This window comes from Talpa occidentalis, unplaced genomic scaffold, assembly GCF_014898055.3.
Source record: "Talpa occidentalis isolate TD23 unplaced genomic scaffold, MPIMG_talOcc4v2.1 talOcc4.7, whole genome shotgun sequence".
Classification (NCBI taxonomy): domain Eukaryota; kingdom Metazoa; phylum Chordata; class Mammalia; order Eulipotyphla; family Talpidae; genus Talpa; species Talpa occidentalis.
In genome coordinates this window covers 43,494,657-43,506,077 of record NW_023605083.1, presented here as the reverse complement: position 1 = coordinate 43,506,077, position 11,421 = coordinate 43,494,657, and the positions used below count along the sequence as shown (strand labels likewise).

Sequence of the window (11,421 nt, the reverse complement as noted above, 5' to 3'; positions counted from 1 at the left end):
TCCTCCTCCATGCAAAATCTACAACTTAGTATAATTAGGATTACATCTTCTCACTTCCCTCTGATTCTCTCCATCCTCCCAAGTCCAGCAGAGATAAAGCAGTCTTAACACAGAAGAAAACGGCTCTAACTGCTAATGGAGTCTTCCACCCTGTTTTCTCTTTGCTAGATTTTGTAAATTAGAAACTGACTCTTGGGCCTCCCTGGTGGTGCAAGGGATTAAGTCTCAGCACTATGAAGCTATTGGCAGCTACTGCAGCCTGAGTTCCATCCGTGGCCAGAGAGCTACCCACATGGCGCAGCAGACCTCCCCTCTCTTGCACTCAATACATCTGTTCTGCTCCCCACTCTGTCTCTGCTGAATCCTCTCACCCCCACCCCAAACCTCTGGCCTACACCCCAACCTTTGTATGCATAAATATTTTTTTAAATAATAAAAATTAAAACTGACCCTTATTTTATCTGCAGTTGGCTGCATGTCAACCATCTCCATAGTATGAAGATAAATTTCAAAATACATCAGACTGACAAAATTTACAGGGAGGGAGAAAGTTAACTTATATCACAAAATATTATCTTGCCACTTAAGCAAATAAACGAACAAAGAAAGAAAGAACAGGGGGAAAGCTGTTGAATATAATGAGAAAAGTTTTAGCTCCCATCATCAAACAACATAAATGACACATCTTGAAAATGAAAAAGCAGGAGCATAAAAATAAAATAGAATTAAGGAATTCAGAGGAAACACTGACAATAGAGGGAGCATCAACCAAATTAAAATTTAAGCAATAATAACAACTGAAAATATCAATAGATACAGAGAAGGCATTTGATAAGATTCAGTACCCATCTACGATAAAAACTCTAAGACATGGGAAAAGAAGAAACTTACTTCAATATTATAAAGACCCAATCACATGGCTAGAGAGCCACAAAAACAGCTTTGGCCAAGAACCTGACTTAGGGAAAGAAGACCTGGGCTATGGCAGCCAACCCCACCCCATGGAGGAGGGTTTTCTTGAATCCACTGGGAGGCTGAGCCTCCATCAGAAGCAGAAGTATCAGCCTTGGTGGGCCATCAGGCACCCTCCCCCCACCCCCCACTGCCCCAACCACAACTATCACCATCACCACCACGTAGGAGACTGCTTTAGAAAACATCTCACCTCTTGCAAGGCCTCCCAGGCTCAGGGAAAAACTACACTGGCCAGGCAATTACAACAGGACTCTCCCAGGGCCCTGATTTTCAGCACAGATGATTTTTCCTTCAGGGAAGATGGTGCCTACCAGTACAATTCTGAGCAAGAAAAGCAGTGAGATTTGGTATACTCCCTATGTTTATTGATAATACCAACCTCCATGCCTGGGAAATGAAGCCCTATGCAGTTATGGCACTTGAAAATAACTTGAAGTTACATTGCCAAAACCTGACATTCACTATAAATTCAACATTCATGAAGTATCAAGAAAAAAATACACCAAATGAAATAACAGTATGAATATGATGTTACGTTTCACATTATGCTTCATGTAAGAATACCAAGCATATTGAACAGAAGCCAGGTCAAGAATAATGCATCACCTTCCAACAGTGCAGGATATGGAATAGCTACACAGTCTCCAAAACATGGTAGCTTCTCAAATGAGAGCTCCTTTAACAGAAGGGGTGGTGGTCACCAGATTAGAGGCATTTCTTACTGACATTCAAAATCTTCCTAAGTGAGTTTGCACTTCAATTTTTAGTATTTGTTAAAGCTTTAATTCCAGTGTAAATAGTCAAACCTGAAGGTTTGAGCAGAAGTCATTATAGTCATCTTCAGCAAGTATTTGTTCATGTGCATTGTCTGAACCAGGGAATTCTGCAGATTTGATTGAACAAAATTACTTTCTCTGGGGAAAGAATTTGAAACTGAAACCTGAAAACATACCCAAGAATATACTCGGTCCATAGGTAATCAAAGTATTGATAACATATCAAGCTCCAGTACCCCCTTCCACGAATCAACTTATTTTTTGAGGTACTCCATCCCCATCAGGAAAGTCGGGGAAAATGGGGAAGAGAAGAGGGATGCGGGAAAAATTTTAGTGCCAAAATATGAGGTATAATTGTAATGGTACCGATTTCCCCTTACTCGGGGAATATTATCAAAGTAAATACTTTGGGACATTAGTCTTTTATTCTAGTGATGTATCATTGTTAAAAATGTTAAATCCTATTGAGCTACTGAGGAAAATCAGTATCATTTAAGTCACACTGTGTGTTTTAACCACTTTTTTGAACAGAAATAAACCTGAATAGCTTTTGGCTATGGAGCTAATAGTGTAAATAAAACAAGCCTACCTTCACCAATTTTAAGAGTAATAATCCAGCAATTTTATTTTTTTTTAAAGATTTATTTATTTATTTTTATTTATTTATTTATACATGCACTGGGTACAGTCAGAAGCGCGGGAGGGTGAGAGAATTCACCAGAGCCAGAGCAGGGAGCAGAGCAGGCAGAAGGACTGAAGTACACTGCTGAGGGGAGCAGCGGGCGGCAGGAGAGGTCTACGCGCCATGCGGGACCCTCCTCCGGGGAGCAGCCGGGGATCGAACCAGTGCTGCAGAGGCTGCGGGCAGCTTCGCAACCCAGCACTCAACCGCTGCACCACCAGGGAGGCCCAAATCCAGCAATTTTAAAAGCAAATTAAAAAGCCTTTAACTGTATATAATCAGTTGGTAGTGCAAATGTTTGAGAGTGAGAACAAATAATTAAGCATCCCAGGATATAAATCATAAATGGATATGCGAAGGATAAATAGTCTCAGAGTCTTGAGGGCCTCCAGGTGGCATAGGGGATTGAGCACATTGCTGTGAAGCTGTCCGCAGCCTATAAAGCGCAAATTCCATCCACCGGCTGGCAGGGAAGCTACCCACATGTCACAGCAGACCTCTCCTGGCTCGCGTGCTACTCCCCTCAGCAGTGTATTTCAGTCTGCCTGCCTGTTCTGTTCCCTACTCTGTCCCTGGTGAATCCTCTCAAGCCCCGCACCTCTGGCCTCTACCCCAGCTCTTGTATGTATGGATGGGAATATCTTTGAAAAAAAATAGTCTCAGGCTCTTATAATAATGTAAACAGTGAATATTGATTCCACCCAAAAAGCATAATATGACAAATTAGGAGGAAGGGTGTAGAATCTAGGATGGGAATTGGTGTTGAGAAAATATAAAAGAAAAAAAGACCTCAACTTTTCTACTACAAAATCAGTAGACTGCACTTAAAACTGAAAAACTGAGGAATATCAGTGAAGCATGTGGATCTGTTTTACAAATGACAAAACACATGCATTTTTTTCCTACTCCTTTTCAAACTAATGCTTTTAAATTGTAACTTGCAACAGGATACATGTGTTGTACTGACAGTAGCAGAATTTCAATTCAAGTATGATATGCAAAATCTGTACTTTTAATCCTAGGATGTGCTGATTCTGCCTTGCTGGCAATGTCATCTTTCATATTCTGGGCTCCATATTCTACTCTACAAGATGTGCATTTCTAACGCCACAGTCTCACATAACATCATGTTAGGAATATTACTCAGAACTCATTGCATAGAACTGTACCAACAATTTGATGGTTGAATATGCTAACAAAGAGTAACACAGCATCTCCTTTAAAAATGAACTGTAATAGCAAGATCGTCTTATAATTTTAAATAATTATTTTAAAATAGATAATTCTCATTCCTGACTTCTTAAAAATGTCACTGTAGGGGCAGGAAGGACACAGAGCAGGATTTCTGATCCAGCAGACCGGGTAAAGGAGGAGTCAGAGTCCTCAGTGGCTTTTGCAGGTCTATTATTTAGATTTACCAGGCATATGGCAGGCAGGGGTGCTGGGGGGCCGGGAGGATGGCAGTTCTCCCAGCCCCCAGCAAATCCTCACTCTGTCTGGGCTCTCTGGCGTTCTCTCTGCTCTCGGCTTCTCTTTCGGCTTCTACTGGCATCCCCATGACACCACCCTTAAAAGCCCAGTCTTAGCCCAGGTGAATCCCATCTACCTATGCCCACAACCTATTCCAGGTGCCCGCCATCAGGCATGCATTCAGGACCGCAAGGATCCATCAACTATCCTGATGGTGCGAGGGCAGAAAAGCCTGACATTTTTTTCTTACCCTACAGTCACTGATACCTTTTTATTAATGATTCTATGCTATCGCTTTTATAGTCTCCCAGAAATACCCTTTTAAATATCGCAGGCAACTCTGGAGGAATTTTAAAGTAAATAGTAGTTCTTGGCTATCTGTAAATTGGAATCACCTGGGTAGCTTTTAAAATTACTGATCCCTAAACTGCACTACAGACCAATTAAAATTAGAATGTTTAGGCATTTTTAAGGCATCCCAAGTGACTGTGTATTATAAATCCAGTGCTGAAAACCACAGGTCTAGTAGTGTGGTTCCCTGAACAGCCACACAAACATCCCCTGGGAATTTGTTAGAAATGCAAATTCCCCATGGGCTCAGAGTTACTGAATCAGATACTCTGGGATCAGGGCCAGAAGTCTGTGTTTAAACAACCCCTCCAGGTGTGTGTGATGCACATTCATTTCCTAGGGTTGTCATAACAAATAACCAGAATATGCATGGCTTAAAACAACAGAAAGTTCTTTTCTTCCAGGTCTGAAAGAGTCAGCAAGACAGGACTCCCTCCAAAGGCTCCTTCTGGTCCTTTCTTCTTGCAGCTTGTGGCTGCTGGCATTCCTTATAGCTGCCATCACTTCAATCTCCTCCTTTCTGTGATTTCTCCTCTCTCTCTCTCATAGACATAAGTCACTGGATTTAGGGCTCACCTAGATATCCTTACCTAATTACACCTGCAAAAGACACTCCTTCCTCATACATTCACAGGACCTAGGGACATATATTTTAGAGGATTAAACATTTGACCCACTTTAACACTCAAGTTCAAGAAGCACTGTTAAAAGAAAAATGAATGAAGAATTCCACATCAAAAGATAATATCTTTTCATTTGCTCTTCATAGTCTTAATCATTGCCTTTTCTTTCATCTATTAGATTGTTGTTTTTCTATTTCTTTTCCACCATTTAACTGTTTTCTCTGTCATCACATTCCCTGGGGAAGAATCTTTCCATTATACCTTGGCTTGTCTCTTTATAGTCCTGTTCACACTGGAAACTTTGCATTTCTATTTTTAAAACCAAAGATTTGGGATATCCAGGGCCTCCGTAGTGGCACAGGGGTTAAAGACACAGCACTGTCAAGCTATTGCCGCAGGCCACTGCAGCACAAGTTGGATCCCCTGCCCACCAGGGAGTTGACCCACTTGGCGCAGCAGAACTCTTCAGTCTCATCTGCTGCTCCCCTCAGCAGTGTATTTCAGTAGATCTGCCTGTTCTGCTCCCCACTCACTCTGGTGAATCCTCTCAACCCAGTACCTCTGGCTTACACCCCAGTTCTTGCACGCATGAATAAATAAATCTTTTTTAAAAAAAAGGTTCAGGATATCCAACAAATAAAGCTGCCTTGTCAAATGAAGTATCAGAAACCATTGCACATAAAGCATAATCAAAATTGACTATAGCATTAATACTACAAATAACAATTCTGCACATAAATTTTAGGAATTCTAATTCTTTATTATTGCAACCAGTGCTCTCTAGTGGCCAATGTAAAAACTGATAGTTTAAAAAAAACCATCGTTTTACTTGCTCACAATATAATGAGCATCTAATATGTGTCAGACACTATAGATGTCTAGATGAGAAATCTAGATAAACTATAAACCCTGTCTTTCCATTTTTTTCTTATATTTTAGAAGCGCTAGAATAATATTTGATTGAAATGTTTATCTTACTAGAAAGTCTATGAAGATTATTTCAAGTTCATTAGGGTAACTATGCAGACTTTCTAGAGAACAAGATTTTTTGTGTCCAAAAAGATGATTCCAGATACTTCAGAATGTATGAAAATGAAATATACAACTGGACCTCAAATCAGTTGTCTTAGTTGTAAATCATTAATCTTTATATAAAATTTTTAACTTTTTGAAATTCCTTTACCTCTAATATAATCACTCACTATCTTCTTCCTTTTGAAAACCAGAAGTCAGTTCAGGGTAGCTGACTGATAAAACGTATTTCCCTCCCCTTCCTCTCCAAATTCTGTTGCAATAATAAATATAAACATGAACAATAAGTCTATAGAGTCTAATAACGAGAAAGGCAGAAGCATCAGAGAAAAAAAAAGTGCAACTTTGGCAAAATGTATGGAGTAAGAAGATGAAGTCAGACATGAGAGCTTGTAGTTGAATAGGGTTTTCCCCAAGGCTGTGCTGGTATTCACAAGAAGAAATTCTTAGGGAAAAAGAGATCAAACCAGGGATAGAACTAGGATTCAGGAGAAGCAGGAAATTATAGCAAGTTATGATTTGAAAAAATATGTATTTCTGGAGATACTAGGGAGAATGCTGGATTTTCAACAGCATATAGGACTTGTGTTGGTACAATTCTTAGGTATTAAAAGGATCAGCTAATCTCCTAAGATTAAAGAATAAGAGAACACCCAGATAACAAATTGCTGAAATTTAAATAGTCAAAGTTTGCAAATAATTTTTTTAATAAATTAGGATGGCCTTACCATATCTATAATATTTTCTTCATTCACTTACATTTAATATACATCACTGATTGAAAAAGAAAGGGGCAGTTAGTATTAGCCTGAAGGTGATAGGAAATGACATGGAGTATGCTCTGATCGACATTATCAATATATGTGTCATATTGGGTAAAAATAATCTGAGATGATCCATTTCATGGAATTTGCTAAGGGAGCCTGTCCTAATGATTTACCTGCTGTGTTGTTCACAATCCTAAAACTGGGGGGCACTCAACCAAGGTTTGACCCTCACTAACCTGAATGATGAGAGTACAGCCTCAAGGGAAAGAAGACCGATCTTTCAGTACACTCCACCCAATCCAGCAGACTGACCTGAAATAGCTGCAGTTATCTACACACCTTACTATGTGCTGAATTTTATCACCCTTCTCCCCAATTCTTATATTGAAACCCTAACTCCCAATACCTCAAAATGTGACTATATTTGGAGATAGGGCCTTCAGGAGGTGACTAACTTAAAATGAGGCCAAAGGGGCAGACATCCATTCTAACTAGTGACCTATAAGGGGGAGAGGAATTTGGACACACAGACCACCAGGAATTCATATACATGAGGCAAGATCATGTGAAGATGTTTCCTAGCTCTCCCTAAAAGGGGGAGGTACCATGTTCCCTGTTCTACTTAATGATGGGCAAGATCTTTCTCTTGTTTGTTTGCAACAATGCCAAATGCATTCTAGGTAGCATTATAGACTTCCAATCTTGCTATGGTAACATTTGTAGGGCATTTGTTTTTGAACAGGGACCATTCCTTGGTGTCTACAAATCACCTTTCTTGTAGATTTCCATGTATGTGAAGGGAACAACTCCATTATTTTCTAAAAGACCTAGAGAACATATAAGAGGTCATCTCCTTTTTCTCTTTGTGTTGATTATTTTGGGGATTTACTGGAAGTTGGAAATTAGAGGAAAGAGTCAGTGACAAGTTTTTAAGAAATCTAAAGTTAAAGTGCTTTGTATTTCTGAATCATGGGAGGTGATTCTATCAATGATATAACCCTCTTGCAAGCATTTATAAATGCCAATTCAATACAAACCACAGAATAAATCTTTCTACAAGTTCAGGTATTTCCTTGATTTGTAGGGTCAAACCTACCTCAGCCAGTAGTCCTATCTTTTCATGAAATCCAAAAGAACTTGTATGTCTATTTTAGAATTACTAGCAAGCTAGCTTGCTACCTATCTATCTTTATACACACATAAGTAATATAATTTGTATTTCTATCCTTAATGTACATATATCAATATTATACACATATATAAAGATATAGAACATAAGAAATAATTATTTGGTGTTCTGCCCCCTTTCCTGTTACACAGTTCCTAAAACCCTTGGAATCACTGAAGTAATAATTGTCTTCTTGTGTGCTAATGATCTGAATAATGTCCTGGGGCTCCTGAGGAGCCTAAGAATGGAGGTTGTTGATTTTGATTTTTACTTATATTATAATAAGTCTTTTTCCTGGTCCCTTATTTAGGTTTTCTAAATTCCTGCTATAAGTGAGACCATCTGGTATTTTTCTTTTTCTTTCTGGCTTATTTCGCTGAGCATGATCCCTTCCAGCTCCATCCATGTTGCTGCAAATTGCATGAGTTTATCTTTTTTGATTGCTGAGTAATATTCCATGGTGTATATGTACCACATCTTCTTGATCCAGTCATCTATTTTTGGGCATATGGGTTGTTTCCATAGCTTAGATATTGTAAATAGTGCTGCTATAAACATACCAGATGGTCTCACTCACAGCAAGAATTTAGAAAACCTAAATAAGGGAACAGGAAAAAGCCTAATTATAATAAAGTAGGGCTTCCCTGGTGGCGCAAGGGGTTAAGACACAACCTATGAAGCTGTCTGCAGCCTCTGCAGCACAAGTTCGATACCCCCGGCCAGCCAGGGAGCAACCCACATAGTGCAGCAGACCTCTCCTGTCTCATCCACTGCTCCCCTCAGCAGCTTACTTCGGTCAGTCTGCCTGCTCTGTTCCCCACTCTGTCTCTGGTGAACCCCCACACCTCTGGCCTATACCCTAGCTCTTGTATGCATAGATAAATCTTTTTTAAAAGTAATTATAATAAAGTAAAAATGAAAATCAACAAGCAACTATAAACCAGAGACATACTACAGAGGGGGAAGAGGGAGCAGGATCAAAACAAGGGGGGTGGGAATTGTATGGGGACTATAACTGATTTATATCCAGTTGGTCAGAAGCACAGATGACAGGTCTCTGAATGAGTAAGGGGCGACCTTGTTGAACTGTGAGCCTTGCATCTGTGGGGCCTGGAGGCTAACCCCAGGGACATAGTATCGGAACCAAAATGAATTACAGGACACCCTGTGCCTGGAGGACTGCTCAGCATGGAAACCCCACATGCAGATGGTGCCACCCCAGAAATGTGTTCAGCAAAAGGAAAGTTTTCTTTTTCAGTCTCCAATGAGTCCCATCACAGATGTAGCAGTTCCTAAAACCATTTATCTGTCTGTTCTTTCAAAAAGGACTTACCAGGTGCCTGGCCAAGCTCGCGCTGGGTCTGTAGGCCTCAGCTCAGTCCAGGAGGGCAGCAGCAGCAGAAGGAAGCCTGCAGTCAAGACGCGCAGCAAGAAAGCTTGCGGCTGCAGGAGTGTGCGCTGGCGCTGCTTGTACGCGACGTAGTGGAGCATGCCACGCCGGTGTAGGGTAGCACCGTGTCCCGGGCACTCAAGTTCATCTGCCCAGTCATACCTACAGCGGGACCTCTTAGATCAGGTCTCGCGAGATGACCATGCTCAGGCGGGAATCTTAGGGCTGTGGGTCCTACAGAGATTAACACACCTGGGCGAGTGTTCCTCTCCCACAGAGTCGCGGTGCGCAGCCCAAGCTGTTCAGAGGTGGTCTCTGCCAGGTCCCAGGTACAGGCTGCACTGCAGAATATTCTGTGGAAATCAGGGACTTATATATGGCTCAGTTATCGTTTGGGCTGTTACAGAGACCAGTGTACATTGGATCTTGGGTGCAGTTGAGAGGAAATGAAGCTGTTTCCAAAGTAAATGGCCAGAGAAGAAATGCATTTGAAATGCCCCAGGGAAAGCCTCAAGCAAAAGTGGGTAATTTGGAATCCAGATACGTGAGCTATTCTTGTTGCCTTATCCCCTGGCAGAGACAGAAATAAAAGGAAATTGGATTTGTTACACACAAAGAGAGAGAGAGAGAGAGAGAGAGAGAGAGATTTATAACTTTTAATAATTGCTCCAAAGTGGAAACAACCCAAATTTTCAGCAACTATGATACGTTCATAAAATGGAATATTACTTAGCAATAAAAAAAATCTCTTGCTATCTCTTTACAACAAACTCGAAAATCTCAAAATCACTAAGTTGAGTAAAAAATTTCCAAAAGGTTACATACTGTAGGCTTTTATTTATGTGACTCTCTGGAAAAGACAAAACTATAAGGATGGATCAGTAACAGAGATAGAGTGATTGACAAGGGATAAATAAGGGAGTAAGTGACTATAAGGAGACAGCATAGAGGGTTACTGCAGTGACAGAACTATTCTAATAACCCATACGTGTATGTATCATACATGTATGAAATTCACAGAACTTTACATAGAAAAGTATGTAAAGTTGGTTTTACTGTGTTTTTTTATTTATTTAAGCATTTGTTCTATGCCAGGCACTATGCTATCTGAGGCAGAAGCAATGAGAGACCCTATCTTCAAAGAGTTCCGTGAAATAATAGGGCACAAATACAGACACAGAACAAATAACTATGGCACAAAAATATTTGCTATATGGTGAGTGAAAAGTGAAAACAACAAATCTTACAGGAAATTAAAGAAAAAAGAGATCATTTCTAGCCTAACAGAACAGAAAATGCAACAGAGTAGAAATTGCATTGGATCTCAGTTTCAAGAACAAGAAAAGGCGGTGATTGATTCACTAAGAAAATCGTCATTTAGGTAAAATGTCATGTCAGTCATGTGCAGAAAGGAATGGAACAGAAAATGCCTTCTTATTATCTTCTTCTAATAAGATAAAGAATTTCAGAAGAGTCTGAACTGGAGTGCTGGCCATCTAGCATAGCAAACCTTATCAGCCACACCTATAGGTTTATCCCAGAGACATGTAGAAGATTGACTTAGTCCACTTCCTCATTCTGTTCCCACCAGTTGAGGTTTTTGCTTCATTTGCTAATGTGGAGTGTGTCTTCTTCCCTGCTACAACTCTGGCTCTTTCTAATTGTGGTTATGCTGACTCTTGTCTGCAGTTTACCATCAAATCTCTAAGACCATCACTTCTCAGTTTACTTGATTATCTAGCACCCTCTACTTAGATTATATTCCCCAAAACAAGAACACAAACCTTTGAGAATCCAGGCAGTAGTAGTGAAAGTGGAATGGAGAGCAGAGATTTGAGAGACATCGTATTGGAGTTAGGATTGGCAAGACTGGTTTGTAAACTGGATGTAAGGGTTGAAGGAGAAGGGGGTGAAATGCAGGTCTAGAAGCAAAATTCCAAAAGAATGAGTGAAGCTAGTGATTATTTTGTTCTTATCCAATAACTGCATTTAAATGTTAGTTTGCTATAATCAATATTTGTAAATAATGCAATTTTTTCTTTATTTAAAAAAATGCATGCAGGCCATAAAACAATGTTTGAGAATAGGCCATCCCAACTTTATTTTTTTTATTTAAATTTTATTTTTATATTCCCCATACAATTACAATCCCCTTATTTTGACCCCAATCTCTCCTTTCCCCGCCCC

General features: G+C 40.0%; 1 pseudogene; it reads left to right on the top strand.

Moving 5' to 3' along the window:
- The first annotated feature begins 1,001 nt into the window (after positions 1-1,001).
- LOC119231394 (NEDD4-binding protein 2-like 1) lies at positions 1,002-9,350 on the top strand (annotated as a pseudogene).
- The last annotated feature ends 2,071 nt before the right edge of the window (positions 9,351-11,421 follow it).